The sequence below is a fragment of the Amphibalanus amphitrite genome, unplaced genomic scaffold, assembly GCF_019059575.1.
Source record: "Amphibalanus amphitrite isolate SeventyFive unplaced genomic scaffold, NRLGWU_Aamphi_draft 000429F_arrow, whole genome shotgun sequence".
NCBI classification, from domain to species: Eukaryota; Metazoa; Arthropoda; class Thecostraca; order Balanomorpha; family Balanidae; genus Amphibalanus; species Amphibalanus amphitrite.
The window spans coordinates 477,619-495,841 of record NW_024881923.1 but is presented as its reverse complement, the minus strand read 5'-3'; the positions used below and the strand labels follow the sequence as shown (position 1 = coordinate 495,841).

Sequence of the window (18,223 nt, the reverse complement as noted above, 5' to 3'; positions counted from 1 at the left end):
AGGGATGGGGGAGTTCCAGACGGCCGGGGAGGGGGAGGGGGGGGGCTGCTGCACCGCCATCCGGCCCGTGTTATCACGAATCCATGGTGGCTTTCCGCTGACGTCATCAGTCTGGAACGCCGCGCCGCCGACTCACTGGGCACGCTAGAGTCTCCTCGCTACGGGACAAGACCCATTGGAACCCGGACATCCAAGTACTTGACGAATGTAGAGAGCTCCCATTTTATTTTGTTGTTGTTGCTGATTAGCCTTTACGAGGCAAATGTGCACTTACAGCAACAGTGTTCCATGAACGCCCCGGCTCCCACAAACACACACACACACAAAACGTTTATTAAGGAACAAAAGATACACGAGAAATAAAGCATCAAAAGTTATATAAATAAATAAAGCATAAATAAATAAATAAATTCCCATTAGTTAAAGTACGACGCCGGTGACCGGTAGGGGCGCTGCAGTCGCCCAGCGGCCCGAGGTCGGCGCTAACCGGTACTATGACTCAGCGGCGCCCCGCCCCGGGGTAATTCCGTACTGCGCAGTTGCAGCGGTCCAGACCGGGACAAGGGCGACGGAGGAGCACGAGCTGCACTGCGTCCACCGGCCGGGTCAGTGGACAGAGTGGGTGGTCCAACAGTGTGTGGACGGTACTGAGCTCTGTCCACCGGAGCCGACCACGGCGGAGGCGGCGAATATCAGGTGAGCCGGGCCGACCTGCGTGTGTGAGGGGGGGGGGATCTGTGTGTCCCTGTGTCTGTTGTCTGAGTGTGTTTTGTGCGTCTGTGTCTATAGTCAGACAACATGTGTTTGTGTAACGGTGTGTATGTGATTCTGTGATTCTTTGTGTGTCTTCTCTGTGTGCTAGGTACCCGTCTGAGTGTTTGGATGTGGGTGCTTACATGCATTAACCCTCGCCCTGGCAGGGCATTTTTCATAACACGGCCTGGCAGGGGGGGGGGGGGTCGATGCGACCCCCCCCTCGCGATTGGCTCCTATGGCACCTAGAAACACCAAATTTGGTAGGTAGGTGGGCCCCCTGGAGTTCTCGCCCCTGTGCAAATTTGGTTGCTCTAGGTCAATATTAAGGGGGGTTTTGGGGGGTATAAATGTAAAAAATTCGCTAAAAACAGGTCAAAAGTTTTTCGCTTATAACTTTTGATCTAATTAAGATAGAGCAAAAACAAAAGCACCAGTGAACTCAACACGTCAAGGCGCGTCGAATGATATACTTTTTAGCTTGCTGAAGTGTACTTAAAGTTTTTCTTAAATTTTAAGTAAACTTAAATTAATAAATTAAGTTAAAGTTAACCAAATTGCATCATATCGCATATCATTCGATTCGGCTGATCACCAGGAACACAATGATACCATTTTTTAAGCTCTAGCGTCATTATGTGCCAAGTTATTGGCAAAAATGTCATTTGACCTCAGTTGACCTCATTTGACCTGACCCATGGATAAGTACACCAAACAAAGAAGAACCAAGTGACCTGCTGTTAACCCGCGCACCGATGGGGGTCTGCGCCAACTTAGTACCGACGGGGGGGGCGGATGACCGCCCCCCCCCCTGAGGTCTCGAGAACGAAGCAAGATAGCGACAAGCAGTAAACGGCATCGGATACGCACGGACAAGGTCTACAATTTTTACTAAGGTCATTTTCAGGTCAGGTCAAAGATGACGTCACAGGGGCGAAAAAGTCAAAATGGCGGCGCTAGATATGGAGAGGGTTTATCTCGAATAACTTTCGAAGTAGTCGAGATAGGAACAAACTAAGGGCATCATCGTGATCCTCTCGTCAATCCGCATCGAATGATATATATGTTGACCTCGAAAGGTCAAGGTCAAAGGTTGACCTCAGGTCACGTGACCTCGAGGTCATCATGTACATCATTCGATGCGTCTTGACAAGCTGAACACAATGAGACCATCCGCGCGGCTGTATCTTGTTCCTGTAAGGAGTTATTGTCAAAAAACCTTTGGTGAACTTTGATGACGTCACATGACCTTACAGCTGCCCAACAGCAAAACAGACCTCAAGGTAGTGAAGGTTGATCGTATGTGAAGTCATGTATGGTATATGGGGCCATTCCGACCCGTTTTAGTGGTAAAAACAGGGAGTTGATTTTTCCCCCATTGACTTATAATGGGGAGGTCGCGAAATTGACCTGACCTTAGGTCACCGACATCAAAATTCCGAGATATACAAATTGTAGCTACTAATGACCTAATAACATCCTGCGACTTTCAAAGGCCTCCGACATCTACTGTAGCTCTGGCACGGTGACAAAGTTGCAAAAAAGTGACTTGAGGTTGGATCATTCAAAGTGACCTGGTGACCTGACCTTAAAAGTTAGGAGGTTCAAACTTGCACACCATGTGTAAAATTGATGAGAGAATAGTCATACCAAATTTCGCGGCGCTACGCGCCGCGGTTTTCCCGCTATCCGCGAAAAACCTCAGGGGGGGGGGCGGATATCCGGCCCCCCCGTCGGTGCGCGGGTTAAGTACTGTGGTTTCAAAGCACAAAAGTGATAGAACGAAGCGGATATCTCCAGTATTTTCCGAATTTAGTATTTTCCCATAGGCTTAACATTACGACGTAATGACCTCTAACTGACCTCAGGTCAGTGACCTCAAAAAACCCGAACTATATGTTATACAACTCGGTGAACTTAGCACATCCTGAAAGTTTGAAGGAAATCAGTGCAAAACTGTGAGTTGGACAGGTGCAAAAAGAAAATTGAAATTTGACCATGACCTTGTACCGGTTTTTCTGACATGGTGACCTGACCCAAGGTCACCCGGACCTGAAATTTTCAGGCCATATGTAAAAAGGTTGCCCCATAGGCTGTGCCAAATTTGGCGGCGCTGCACGCCGCCGTTTTTACGCTATCTTCGAAAAACCTTAGGGGGGGTCGCATCGACCCCCCTGCCAGGGCGAGGGTTAACGGGGAAGAGGGCATAAGAGGCGGAACGGGGGGTGCACCGGGGAACCGTGTCCCCTTGATTTCGGCATTTTAACATAAGCCCTATGGGCTTTGCATGGAAAGAATGGAGCTAAAAGTCAGAAATGCCCCTTTAACCCGCGCCCCACTGGGGGGGGGGGCTATTCATAGCCCCCCTCCCGTTTTTCTGCAATAACTTCCAAACCGCTTGACGTATCGACGCCAAACTTTCAGTACCTTCGGCTGCATCAATTTGACACCTTGTGTCAAACTTTGAGCTTCGTACCTACAATAGGTCGGCCGGAAATGACGTCAGAGTGACGTCATGTTCGGCCGATTTCGACACAAAACATTGAACCACGGCAATCGCTCCCAAGAGCTCAGTTTTTAAGCTAGATCCCATTTATTTGCATGAGAGGACTCAGAATAGACGGCGCTATCAAACTGCAATCTCGAATTTTCGAAATTTTGAAAATTTCGAAAATTTAATATAATAAAATTCAAAATTTATATTTTTACATTTTTTCGAAAAGTTTTTGTATTTTCGAAAAAAAACGGAATATATGGGATAGAACTCATTATTATGACTAACTCTAGCAAATTTAAGCTAAATATCTTCAAAAATGGCCAAGTTTTACGCATTATTGCAAAAAATCACAATTATTAATTTTTCAAATCAATTTTTCAGCACGTATTTGACATCGTACGCCAATATAAATAGCACCATCGTGTTCCTGAGCTAAAACTGCATCCAATAGACACCTTTTTTGTTGAAAATTTTAACTTAAAAATTTGACCTTTTTTGACCTGAAAGTGACCTGACCTAAGCTAAATATGATTCAAAATGACCTCGAATGACACAGACGACATCACATTCGAAATCTCTGGCCTAAATGGACCATAAAACATGTGTCACGTGACCGACGCATGATATAATATTTTCGTGGCCTGTGATGACCTGACCTTGACCTGAAAATCAAAGTACAAGTTTGGTACCCTCAGGGTATCTAGAGCATCTGTTCACGAGTGTGTGAACCAAAAATGAGCCTTATCTGACTTGTAAGACGGCGGCCAGAGCCCAAAACGTGAACAAGCCAAAATGCTAATATCTCTTATTTTGACCTGACCTGTGACGTCATCGGTGACCTCGAGGTCAATGAAATTAGGTTTCACTCGACAGTTTTTCCGGGGCTATCAGACGCCGTTTGAATTTTGACGATCGGCCCAGTAGTTTCGGAGTTAGGAGGGGGGCTATGAATAGCCCCCCCCAGTAGGGCGTGTTATACGCAGACCCCAGTGGGGCGCGGGTTAATTGAAGGTGTTCCGCGCTACTGCAAGGGGGCAAATGTTCCGCAGTGGCTGCCAGTTGCCTCTGCAGTGACGAGATTTTGCCAACCCTGTAGGAGTAAATATGAGACACTTCAAATATTATCCAAGCTGTCAAACCCAATGTGAAAGTCAATCAATCCTATTTCCTTTTCATATTTTGTCGCCCGTGTTTACACTGATCTTAGTCTAATATCGTAGAGAACATCCAGCGGCGTATCCACAATCTTGAGATTACCTTTACCTTAGGGTACCCAGTGGAAACTTTTTAGCCCGCGTCCTGGTGGGGGGTATTTTTTGCCCCCGCCCCCGTTCCAGTCGTTTTGCAATATCTCTCAAACTAATGCTCCGATTGCCGCGAAAATTTGAGAACCCTCTTTTAAATAGGTTTTACACCTCGTTAGCTTTTCGTCCACAGTCTATGATAGGTTGGCCGCAAATGACGTCAGAGTGACGTCATGTTCAGGCATTTCCGACCCAAAAGAGGTTTGATGGGAGGATCTGTCAAGCCCAAATTTTTAAAGATAAAGAAAAATGTTGAAAAACAAAAAGATAAAAAACGAGCAGCGCTACAAAACTGCTATCTTGTTTGTTATATATTTGCTTTGATTTTGAACCCCAAATTAAAGGGACCCTCCCACCTTAACATTAGTTTTGAGTTGAGATGGCCAAGTTTGCGGCCAGGCTCAGAAACCACCATTTATCCTGGTCGCAACCCCCGCAGCTTTATGGTGTTCAAGAAATTTCTTCACTTTACTTGCAGGGTGGGACCAGCGTGGTCCCTATCTCTTAACCATTACGGGAATCTGATGACGTCATCAGGCTTTCGAACGTCCGTTAAATGTTTGACTAAAACGTTTTGTAGCACGCGGTGGTATATGCTGCTTTGCGCGCAACAAATGCCGCACTTTCAAATAAAGTCGCTAGGAACAGCCGAGATCCCAAAAAGTAAACAAAAGTAAAAGTCTAATATCTTGAAAACCGGTAAATATTTTTCGATGAAATTTGGTAGATATTCGTTTTTGCTCTTTCTGAACCGAGCGACATCACTTTCATGCCAATTCATTAACTTTTTTGAAGGTGGGAGGGTCCCTTTAACCCGCGCCCCGTTGGGCTCTGCCGAGCAACGCACCCCGTTGGGGGGGGGGGCAATTTTCCCCCCAAAAGATCTCGAGAACCACGCAACCTAGCGACAAGCGGCAACCGGTGTTGGATAGCCCTATCAGGGAACTACCTTATGACCCAATTTTGTTGACCTAGGTCAGACCGATGATGTCACAGGTCAGGTCAAAGGTCGAATTTTCACCGTTTAGAGGCATTTCAAGAAATGCGTTGTAAAATCGAGTAAAATGCATTTCATTGAAAATCATCGATGGGGAAATGTTCTTCAAACACATATTTTGCTCTTTGAGGTCACTGATACCAGGTCAGGTGACAGAGGTCAGGTCACCAGGGGGGGGGGGTCACAATATAAAAGTGTCGTGTGATACATGTTTTATGGTCCATTTTACATGACAAATGCGATTATGTGGGTCAGGCAGACTTTTGGGCCAGCTTTGGTCACGTTTTGGTCAAGGTCAGGTCAAGGTCAGGTCAAGGTCAGGTCAAGGTCAGGTCAAGGTCAAGGTCAGGTCAAGGTCAGGTCAAATAAGGTCAAATAAGGTCAAATTTCAAAGATGATATTTTTGCATAAAATGGGTATCGATTTGATGCAGCTCGTCAGAGGGAGTTCAATGGTGGTCTTTGTTTTGCCCTACGTGGTCTAGAATCGCTAAAAATTTAGTTAAAAAATATGACGTCATCATTTTTGAAGTTTTTTTTTTCGCTATAATTTGGCCAAAAAACAAGATATCGGTCTGAAATTTGGCATGTATATAGAAAAGCACAGGTACTATCATATATATTCCGTTTTTCGAAATTGGGAATTTTTTGGATTTTTTTTTTGTTTTTCTAAAAATCAATTTCTTGGATTTTTGGGGGTAAAACCAAAATTTTTGAAAATCCGAGATAACAGTTTTGTAGCGCCGATTTTTGTCGACTAGACCATAAAAAGAAGTTTGAAATTGCTTTGTAACTGTAGATTTGGTGAGCGTTTCAAGATTGCATGTTTTTTGCTCATTTTTGCTCGAACACGACCTCAGTTTGACCTCAATAACTCCTGACCTAACGTGACCTAAGACTTGAAATTTGGTGTGAAGGTGTCAAATTGATGCCCGGGAAGGTACTGAAAATTTGGCGGCGCTGCGCGCCGCCGTTTTCTTGCTATTCAGGAAAAACCACAGGGGGGGGGGCAAATTGCCCCCCCCAACGGGGCGAGGGTTAAAAAAGTGACTTTTGAAATAATCCCCTAAAATGCAAAACAAAATGAAAAAGCTGATCTTTTTGTTAACCCGCACCCCGAATGGGCGCAAGAATTGCGCGTGAAACACATATTTTGCTATTTGAGGTCACTGATACCAGGTCAGGTAACAGAGGTCAGGTCACTGAGGACCACAAATGAAAGTGTCGTGTAATCCATGTTTAACACGCGTAGTGGAAGGGGGGGGCGGATTTCGCCCACCCCTCCTGTTTTTCGCCAATAACTCGCGCCGCAAACATAATATTAACCCTATTAGTGGCAGGGGGGGGGGGTGTTTTTATCCACCCCTCAGGTTTTTCGGGAATATCTCCGAAACCGCTGAAGCTACGATGCTGAAATTTTCTGACTTTTCCTAAAACTAAATTGGGCACATTCCCTGAAAATTTTAAGTTCATAACTTTACCAGGGGCGGCTCCAGAGCACTGGGAATTGGGGGTCCTATTCGTGAAGCGAGTCATTTGGGCGAAGATCACGATGCTGCACCAGTTTTACGAACAGTGAATGAAAGGTATCATGTGATAACATATACAAAGTTATTGTGCATCCTCTTTTGACACGTTTTTGCTATAATAGGCGGATCCAGGCGTCCGAAAAGGGGGGGGGGGGTGATTTTTTACCTCCCAACATAGGTGCCCTGACACCGCCTATGCATGACCAATACAATTTTAGTCGTTCTCTCATAAGAAAATTGTAACATAACAAGACCATTGCCACCCTTTTTAGAAACAGTACCAACAAAAACCTTATTTACTATACTTTTTGTGTACCCCCAATCTCAATGATCTGTATCCGCCTATGATTTTTGAAAATGCATATTTTTAGGATCCATGTGAATTCCTGGTTCATTCTCTATCGATCGGCAAAAGTTGCGTTAAGATTGGTTCAGAAACCTGGCCGTGATAAACAGTCTAAAATGTATCTGCAATTTGCCCGTTTTTACCCCCCTCTACCCCCCTATTGACATTTTTTAATTTTATTTTTTTTTTAAATGTAGATCTCGTTGAGCTAAATCGAATGCCGTTTGAATTTTGAAAATCGGCCGGTTAGATCTCGAGATATCAAGGGGGGGTCGTAAACAGCCCCCCCCCTGCCACTAATATGGGGTAGCCAGGAGCCTGCCACTAATAGGGTTAATGTGAAATTTCGGCTACCTGTCCAGAATTGATTTGCGGATCTTCTCGTGCAAAAAATAAGAAAATCGGTTCACAACTTTTCTAGTAATAGCGGTGTAAAGTCAAACATCCTGCCGCCGCGGCGGCGCGGCGGCGCGGCGGCCGGCGCTAGCCGTTACGCGCCGCCTGAATTGTAGACTGTGCCGGGGCGGGACGGTTCCGTCTTTACATCGCGCTCCTTACCGCTGATTATATTAGATTCGCGTCAAATTCGGTGAGAAGACTGAGAAATGTACAGGCAATCATATGGTCAAATAATTTTGAAAATCGGCCGGTAATAATTTGAGTTATGAGTGTGTAAACACAAAATTGTGATTGCCGCGTTTCCCGCGTCGGCCGATCCCGCTTCAGCCGGCGACATCTTACCCTTAGCAGGCTTCTAACTGCCATATTTTTTGTTGGATTATCTAGAAATTCACCATACATACTCACAAATGTTTGTTCTTTCGTATAGTGAAAGAAAAAAGAAAATCGGCCGGTAACTTTTTGAGTTATCGGCGTGTAAACGCAAAAAAGTCGCTAATATGGCAGATTTGACCACATTTGACCTCAATTGACCTTGAAGATATTGACCTAGGGTCATGAAATTTACACACAACAGAGTTGCCCATGGCCCCCACCTACTCTCCAAATTTTGTCTTTCTAGCTCTAGTGGGAGCTGAGATCTTAGGGGGGGGCGACATCCGCCCCCCCCCCTTCCACTGGGCGTAGTACTCGCAACCCTTCCACTGCGCGTGTTAACCCGCGCCCTGCTGGGGGTCCTGGATTTCCACGCCCTGCTGGGGGGGGGGGGGTGTTTGAACACCCCCTCTTGTAACTCGGCTCCTGGGCCACGTAGCGATACGCGGAAGGCGGCATTCGAAAGAGCGTCAAAAATAATGACGAAATCACTTCGGTCAATTTTTCGGTCAGGTCAAAGGTCAGGTCACCAGAGGTCATTGAAGGCAAAATTTCGCCGATTTCCAGGTCGAATGTCGAAAATTTCCAAGATGCCAACGCATAACCCGGGAACCAATAGAGCTACAGCGCCGCGGAAAAGCGCATTCGATAGCCCTATCAACGCCCTTTCTGAGTAATTCTCTCAGATTTGACCTAACGTCAACGGTTTTGCCTGCAGGGGGCAAAAACTGCAAAAATAGCCGATTTTTTCGAAAACAGTTTTTCTGCAATAACTTTTGACCCAAGCCTTGTACGAGCTTACTTTTACCGGCATTGTGTTCCTCTCGTCAAGACGCATCGAATGAACTATGACTTGACCTTGAAAGGTCAACTTGAAAATTTGACCTCAGGTCAAGGTCATGACCTGACCGGAAAGGGTCATGTTGCATATCAGTCGATCCGTATCGTCGAGCTGAACACATCTAAGGCGTTTTCATCGCTCTAGCATGCCTCTATCAAAAGTTATTTGCGAAAAACTGTTAGATACCATTCGTGACCTAAGATGACCTCAGGGCATAAACGAGGGTCACGGACACCATTTTCAAGTTCAGTGTGTCTAAACCACTTGTAATTCGGTGTTTGGGAGTGTTTATAATGTCTTTCATTCAAAAGAGGCGCATTTCAATTTTCTCCCATTGACTTATAATGGGGAGGTCGCAAAATTGACCTGACCTTAGGTCATCGATATCAAAATTATGAGATAAACATTTTGTACATGCTATTGCTCTCAGCAATCGCTGAAAGTTTCAAAGCGATCGGTCACTCGGTGTAGCTATGACAGACATTGAAAGTTTTTATGAGGTGAGGTCACTTCAAGTGACCTGGTGACCTGACCTTGAATGACCTTGGTCTGAAATTTTCACAACATGTGTAAAATTGATGTATGATAAGGTGTACCAAAAACGGCTGGGGGGGGTGTTCAAACACCCCCCCCAGCAGGGCGCGGGTTAAAGGACCCGGCGGCCACTGGGCCTCCGCGTCACCCACCGGCCGCTGGGGGGGGGGACATATAGTTGCCCCCCTTTACTTCTGCGACGATATCGTCGCAACGCGACGAGATAGAGACGCGAAACTTGGCACATATCTTCCTGAATACCTAGCCAAGGTTGTGTCCAAATTTGGTGTCGATCTCATTTGAAATGACGTCACAGTGACGTCATAAGTAAAATTATAGATTTGCGACTCTCAGTTTCCTCACGATATATCAGATATATGGGACCCTTAATAATTATTTTAAATATGGAATTGTTGTACTGGGACATGGTAAATATTCAGAAACGAATTATTCGACACCAGTAATATGTATATGATCGGTAGCTTTCGGGGGCTGCTGCCTCCTTCATCAGCCTGCTTTTTAAATGCATTAGAACACAAGACAATACGTTTCAAACATGTCTACCAAAAAGTAAACCGCCACGAGGAAAAGTTGTAACGGTACGTCTCAAGCATAGATGCACAAAACAGTTTGATACATGATAACAACTAATAACACATAATTAAGTCGCCATCGTCCGTAACATCCGTAATAAAACATTCGACATTAATCGTGATCCGTGGTCGTAACAATCGAGTTCGCACAATCGGGGTCATGACACATTAATCGATGGTAATCGTTAAAGGATCGTAATCGTTACATACTCGCAGGCGCACAAGCTTGCATAAATTCGCTCTGATAGCCACACGCCTATACAACAAAACAATTTTCAACAATCCAAAAGCAAGTGTACCTATTTTTGACAGCTCACTCAGCCTCATCGAAAAGCGCCTTACACACGTAGTGCCCGGTACATATCAGGCACCTCTCACCCGGGTAAGATGTTAACCCGCGCCCCACTGGGATCTGCGTATAACACGCCCTACTGGGGGGGGGGGGGGCTATTCATAGCCCCCCCTCCTAACTCCGAAACTACTGGGCCGATCGTCAAAATTCAAACGGTGTCTGATAGCCCCGGAAAAACTGTCGAGCGAAACCTAATTTCATTTTGACCTCGAGGTCACCGATGACGTCACAGGTCAGGTCAAAGTAAAAATTATTAGCATTTTGCTTGTTCACGTTTTGGGCTCTGGCCGCCGTCTTACAAGTCAGATCAGGCTCATTTTTGGATCACACACTCGTGAACAGATGCTCTAGATACCCCGAGGGTACCAAACTTGTACTTTGATTTTCAGGTCAAGGTCAGGTCATCACAGGTCACGAAAATATTATATCCCGCGCCGGGCCGGTGCTCTGAGATTCCGCGCCGGGCCGGGGGGGGGGTATCTGAACACCCCCCCTTCTAACTCGGCTCCTGGGCCACGTAGCGACACGCGGTAAGCGGCAATCGAAAGAACGTCCAAAATAAGGACGAAAACACTTCGGTCATTTTTTGGGTCAGGTCAAAGGTCAGGTCACCAGAGGTCACCAAAGGTAAAATGTTGACTATTTCAACATTTTGGAAACTGCCAACGGCTATCTCGGGAACCGATAGAGCTACAGCGCCGCGGAAAAGCGCATTCGATAGCCCTTTTACAGGCCTTTCTGAGTAATGTTCTCAGATTTGACCTCAGGTCAACGGTTTAGCCTCCAGAGGACAAAAACTCCAAAAATAGCCGTTTTTACGAAAATCGGTTTTTCGGCGATAACTTTTGACTCAAAAGAGCCATGACATTACTTTTGCCAGCATCGTGTTCCTCTCGCCGAGACGCGTCAAATGAACTATAAGTTGACCTTGAAAGGTCAACTTGAAAATTTGACCTCAGGTCAAGGTCATGACCTGACCGGAAAAGGTCATGTTGCATATCAGTCGATCCGCAACGTCGAGCCGAACACATCTAAGGCGTTTTCAGCGCTCTAGGACGCCTCTATCAGAAGTTATTAGCGAAAAACTGTTAGATTCTGTTCGTGACCTGAGATGACCTCGGGGACATAACGAGGGGTCACAGTTGCCATTTTCTGGTTCAGTGTGTCAATTTTACCTACATCTCGATGTTTGAGAGTGTCTAGAATGGCGTTCGTGCAAAACAGACGCTTTTCAATTTTCTCCCGTTGACTTATAATGGAGAGGCCGCAAAATTGACCTGACCTTAGGTCACCGATATCAAAATTCCGAGATATACATTTTGTAGATACTGTTGCTCTAATCAATCGCTGAAAGCTTCAAGGCAATCGATCAATCGGTGTAGCTATGACGAGCATTCTTATTTTTTCTGAGGTGAGGTCACTTGGCGTGACCTGGTGACCTGACCTAAGGCGACCTGGGTCTGAAATTTTCACAACATGTGCGGAAAAGATGTACGAACAGGTGTGCCAAAAACGGCGGCGCTCCGCGCCGCCGTTTTTGAGATATCTGCGAAAAACCGCAGGGGGGGGGTGTTTAAACACCCCCCCCCCGGCCCGGCGCGGGATATCATGCGTCGGTCACGTGACACATGTTTTATGGTCCATTTAGGCCAGAGATTTCGAATGTGATGTCGTCTGTGTCATTCGAGGTCATTTTGAGTCGAATTTAGCTTAGGTCAGGTCACTTTCAGGTCAAAAAAGGTCAAATTTTGAAGTTAAAATTTTTCAACAAAAAAGGTGTTTATTGGATGCAGTTTGAGCTCAGGAACACGATGGTGCTATTTATATTGGCGTACGATGTCAAATACGTCCTGAAAAATTGATTTCAAAAATTAATAATTGTGAATTATTTGCAATAATGCCTAAAACTTGGCCATTTTTGAAGATATTTAGCTTAAACTTGCTAGAGTTAGTCATAATAATGCGTTCTATCACATATATTCCGGTTTTTTTTCGAAAAGTCAAAAACTGTTTGAAAAAAATGTAAAAATATAAATTTTGGATTTTATTATATCAAATTTTCGAAATTTTCAAAATTTCGAAAATCCGAGATAGCAGTTTGATAGCGCAGTCTATTCTGAGTCCTCTCATGCAAAGAAATTGGATCTAGCTTAAAAACTGAGCTCTTGGGAGCGATTGCCGTGGTTCAATGTTTTACGTCGAAATCGGCCGAACATGACGTCACTCTGACGTCATTTCCGGCCGACCTATGGTAGCTACGAAGTTCAAATTTTGACACAAGGTGTCAAATTGATGCAGCCGAAGGTACTGAAAGTTTAGCGTCGATACGTCAAGCGGTTTGGAAGTTATCGCAGAAAAACGGGAGGGGGGGATATAAATAGCCCCCCCCCCCGTGGGGCGCGGGTTAATGCTATTGTGTCTTTCTACCCTGGAAATGTAAAAACCCTCCTTCACCTTTCGTTTACCCCAGTTCGTTTCATAATCCAAAAGTTTAACTTCGTCCCATTTGATAGAGTGCCCTGTCTCTAGCACATGTTTAGATATCCCTGAGTGATACCGGTTTCCGTTTGCTATAGCTCGTTTGTGTTCCGATTCCCTCGTCCTTAGCTTTCTCCCGGTTTCTCCTACATAAATTTTTCCGCACTGACACTTATACTGATAGACCAGCCCAGCCTTCTCCTTCACTCCCATCCTGTCCTTAGGTTTGACGAGTCTAGCACTAAGGTTGGCTGCAGGTCTCGTGCTGACCTTCGCGTAGGGTCGAAGGACGCGCGTTACCTGTTCAGTCACCCCCTGGATGTAAGGGATACTTACATAAGCCCGGTTGTCATCTTCCGCTCCCCTAGCTGTCCGTCCGGAACCCTCCCCCTCCCCCATCCTAAGCCGTTCTTTATTCTTTACCCGCCTCTGAATACGTCGCACCAATCGCTTGGGGTAGTTGTTCTTCTCTAGTGCCCGTTCTATTTTCCCTGTCTCGCGTTCCTCGTCTTCAGGTGTTGTTGTGAGCCGTGATGCCCGTGTGAAAAGTGTCTGTGGGACTGATGTTTTGTGTTGTGTGCTGTGGTGTGACTCAAAGTGAAGGTACTTGTCTGTGTGTGTCGCTTTTCTGAACACTTCGGTCTTCATGGTCCCCTCTCCCAGCCTATGTACCCTTACATCCAAAAACGGTAGCGACCCCTCCCTCTCCTCTTCGGTCGTGAACTCAATCCTCTCATGCTGAGCGTTGAGGTGGTCGAGTAGTTCACCTACCCTGTCTTTCTTTACGATCACGAACGTGTCATCCACGTAGCGTCTCCATAGTTTCACTGGGTGTGGGAACGACTGAAGCGCACTAGACTCGAACGATTCCATAAACAGGTTGGCCACCACTACGCTCACTGGACTCCCCATGGCCGTGCCCCACTTTTGTTTGAAGAACTTTCCGTTAACCCTAAAGTAAGTAGTAGGTACCCAGACAGAGTCGTAATAGTTTAATGATGTCCTCGACCTCTAGTGCTGTTTCCGCCCTTACCCTGCTCTCCTCGTCCAAAAACTCTTCTTCGAGTCTCTGGCGTGCTACGACACATGCTGCCTCTGTCGGTACCGACGTGAATAACGCTTTTATGTCAAAAGACACCATGGTCTAATCGTCACTGAGCGTAACAAGCGTTACCCCACGTAAACTCTCTTTGAAACCCTCCGTGTCCTTAACATGATGTTCGGACCTGCCCACAAGAGGAGATAGGATGCCTGCTAGGTGTTTCGACAGCGCGTACGTCACACTGCCTATGCTCGACACGAGGACATCGAGGCCAGCACTCGAGGTCGCGGACATCATTAAACTATTACGACTCTGTCTGGGTACTACTTACTTTAGGGTTAACGGAAAGTTCTTCAAACAAAAGTGGGGCACGGCCATGGGGAGTCCAGTGAGCGTAGTGGTGGCCAACCTGTTTATGGAATCGTTCGAGTCTAGTGCGCTTCAGTCGTTCCCACACCCAGTGAAACTATGGAGACGCTACGTGGATGACACGTTCGTGATCGTAAAGAAAGACAGGGTAGGTGAACTACTCGACCACCTCAACGCTCAGCATGAGAGGATTGAGTTCACGACCGAAGAGGAGAGGGAGGGGTCGCTACCGTTTTTGGATGTAAGGGTACATAGGCTGGGAGAGGGGACCATGAAGACCGAAGTGTTCAGAAAAGCGACACACACAGACAAGTACCTTCACTTTGAGTCACACCACAGCACACAACACAAAACATCAGTCCCACAGACACTTTTCACACGGGCATCACGGCTCACAACAACACCTGAAGACGAGGAACGCGAGACAGGGAAAATAGAACGGGCACTAGAGAAGAACAACTACCCCAAGCGATTGGTGCGACGTATTCAGAGGCGGGTAAAGAATAAAGAACGGCTTAGGATGGGGGAGGGGGAGGGTTCCGGACGGACAGCTAGGGGAGCGGAAGATGACAACCGGGCTTATGTAAGTATCCCTTACATCCAGGGGGTGACTGATAGAGTTCTGCACGGCTGCAATTTTCCACAGCCTAGCCGCCCCGCAGCCGTGGCTCCACAGCCACAGCCGCCCACAGCCGTGGCAAACTGTGGGCAGCCAGCCGTCAGCCGGCTGTGGATACTTTCAATGAAATGCAACCAAATAGTATATAACTACTCAAATGAATATTTAAATAAGTTGCTTCTAGTTGAAACATATAGCCAAAAGCACATTGCAATGGGCTATAGATTCTCAAGCTCATGAAGCATCATAGGTTAAAGGAAGGGTGCCACCTTTTGGACACAACGCAGTTTTTTACAAGATTAGCCTCACATGAACCTAAAAACCGGCTTCACTTACCTATGCTCGAGACGGTCAGCATTGAATCCGCACGTGAAGTTATCATTTGCGAGTTTTGCTGCCAGCATTCGGGCAGGCAAAAATCTTCAGCACTATTTCCTCGTCGTGTTAAGGGTATTTTATAAAACATGAAATCAGCAAAGGTATGTATAAAAGTTATACTTTTGAAGCATGTTTTATCATTTTGAAAGGGTATATTTTTTTCTTTATGGTATACACTTAAGTTTTAAAATTTTAATTGGGAAGTTTTTCTAGTAAGTTGCATGAAGGGTGAAGGGTTCCATAGATCTCTTAAGCATTGTAAAGGAAAAACCTTTACTCGACTTATTTGATGTTCTTTTGACGTATCTTACTTAGTTCAACTTACTTACTACAACTTAGTTCAAATCATGTTATCTTCTTCCTTTTTATTTGTTCATCTTTTTGTCTCAGTTGCGCCATCAATGCAAATGGCAGAATGATATGTTGCCATGACAACAGGACATGCCAGCCGTCCTAGCTGCCACATCAAACGACCTTGAGTTGTAGTGGTGATATAAACAACGATCTTTTTTTTTTGGCCAATGTATTAAATGCAATGTTTCGGTTTTTTGTATATTGTGGACGCGCTAACCACGTCTAAAAATTCAAATAAGTAAAATAGATTCATAGAACCAAAATTTCGGAAGGTGGCACCCTTCCTTTAAGTGGTTGTGTATCTGGCTTTAGGCCTGAAGCCTGATGCGCAACGCATGCCTACACAAGCCCTTGCAAGGGGTTAAGAAAGATGGGTAGGTAGGTAACTACATCAACAGAAAACATAAACAACGAACCAGAATAGAAGCACTAGCAATGTAGACATCTAATGCCAAATCCTGAAGCATGGTTGTGGGACAGAACAACAGACCCGGATCCTTTTCATTATCAATGTTATGTATGGAAAATGAAACTGAAGTTGATGGACTGTCAAACAGTGATTGTCTATGTATAGTCACTTTTCGGATTATTCTCTGGGATAATAATATCTAACTCACAAGTCCATATATTTCGGATGATGTTGCTCACCCTTGGTCACTGGACAAAATGAAAAACAATTACATATATGAAAAACCACACACCAAAATTATTCCCTAGACGGGTTACATTTTTCAAAAATATATCACTTGCCAAAAAAACTGACACGGTCTTTTAGCTTGCATGTTCCTCTACATAACAAGTAGTGCAACCAATCTTCTATATGGATACCTACTACCTATACTTGTGTCTACAGAGATACATCGGACACAATAGATCAATTTGCACAACCGGGTGTATGTTTAGTTCCTATGGATGACATCTTATGCTCATGTCGACCTATTTCTAAGGGTGAAATCCCATATTGGACTAAGGCCAAATTTTCCTACATCTCTGTTCATGTATGGATCTTTTTCTTTTATTTCTATTGCTTCGCGCACGATTCTCTTTTTCCAGTTACTCTCACATGCCAAAGTTTTGCCTTCCATGGGGTGCATGTTTCTACCGCACTGCCTAGTGTGCCGAGCGGGTGCCGACTTTTGTACCCGCCCCTGCTCGATGTCTTTAGCATGCTCGTTGAGCCTGACATCTTTTGGGCGCCCTGTTTCTCCAATGTAAATTTCGCCACATTCACATTGCATTTCATATATCGTACCCTTTTGCTTGGCCTTGGGAATCCTATCTTTCACGTTAACTAGTGACTTTTTTAGAGTTTTTGACGAATGCCCTACCATTACGTTGTGAGCTCGTAGAAAGCGGGAGATGGGCTCGCTTAATCCTTTCACATAAGGCATGGTGACATAACGAGGGCGGTTCGCTGGTCGCGGACGGCTGATCGGACCGGACGGCTGGTCCGACCCCGGCGGCGCTGGCTGACCGGTCCCGGACGGCTGGTCCGACCCCGGCGGCGCTGGCTGACCGGTCCTGGACGGCTGGTCCGACCCCGGCGGCGCTGGGGGCGGCGGCGGAGCATAAGATGTCATCCATAGGAACTAAACATACACCCGGTTGTGCAAATTGATCTATTGTGTCCGATGTATCTCTGTAGACACAAGTATAGGTAGTAGGTATCCATATAGAAGATTGGTTGCACTACTTGTTATGTAGAGGAACATGCAAGCTAAAAGACCGTGTCAGTTTTTTGGCAAGTGATATATTTTTGAAAAATGTAACCCGTCTAGGGAATAATTTTGGTGTGTGGTTTTTCATATATGTAATTGTTTTTATTTTGTCCAGTGACCAAGGGTGAGCAACATCATCCGAAATATATGGACTTGTGAGTTATATATTATTATCCCAGAGAATAATCCGAAAAGTGACTATACATAACTAATTTCCTGGGAAAAAAATGACTTTAAAACAACAGTGATTGTCTAGTCAAAACTCTTGCTTCTTTCTTACCTTGCATATTTTCTGGGGTGTGATATGCCAGGCTTGAAGCAGCCTCCTGAGTAAGTCCCAAACTAATTTGATATGCAATGCATCAAAACACTAGTGATCATCCAAGAAAGAAAAACATTCATCTATTTTGATTTTTCCAATAATGATCTTCGCTCAAATCCCCAAGGCCGTGCGAGCCACAATTGCCTCTTTCAATCAAAAATTTTACTCGAGTTTTTAATGACGTCAATAGCAAAGAAGTGGCAATAAATTGTTTTGTGTCACTATAAACAGCCATAAAAATTATAATTAATAAATAATAATGTTATACAGTTAACAACTTGCCCTCAAACAAATATTAAGTATCAATTTTTTTTCATTTTCAGAAGGAGACGTCATTTTATTAGTTAAGTCAACAGCTCGCGTAAGAAATATTGTGTTCAGGGTTTTCACCGTCATGTGAATTACGTGTTCAGGGGTTTCACCA

At 45.2% G+C, this 18,223-nt stretch overlaps 1 protein-coding gene across 2 annotated transcripts in view; it reads left to right on the top strand.

Annotated features, from left to right (window-relative positions):
* Nucleotides 1–535: 535 nt before the first annotated feature.
* Nucleotides 536–18,223, top strand: part of LOC122391284 — a 79,137-nt gene continuing 61,449 nt past the window's right edge. For both annotated transcript variants that reach the window (XM_043385075.1, XM_043385074.1), the window contains exon 1: nucleotides 536–696. The gene's annotated coding sequence lies outside the window, so the exon portion shown is untranslated. The remainder of the gene's footprint in view (nucleotides 697–18,223) is intronic.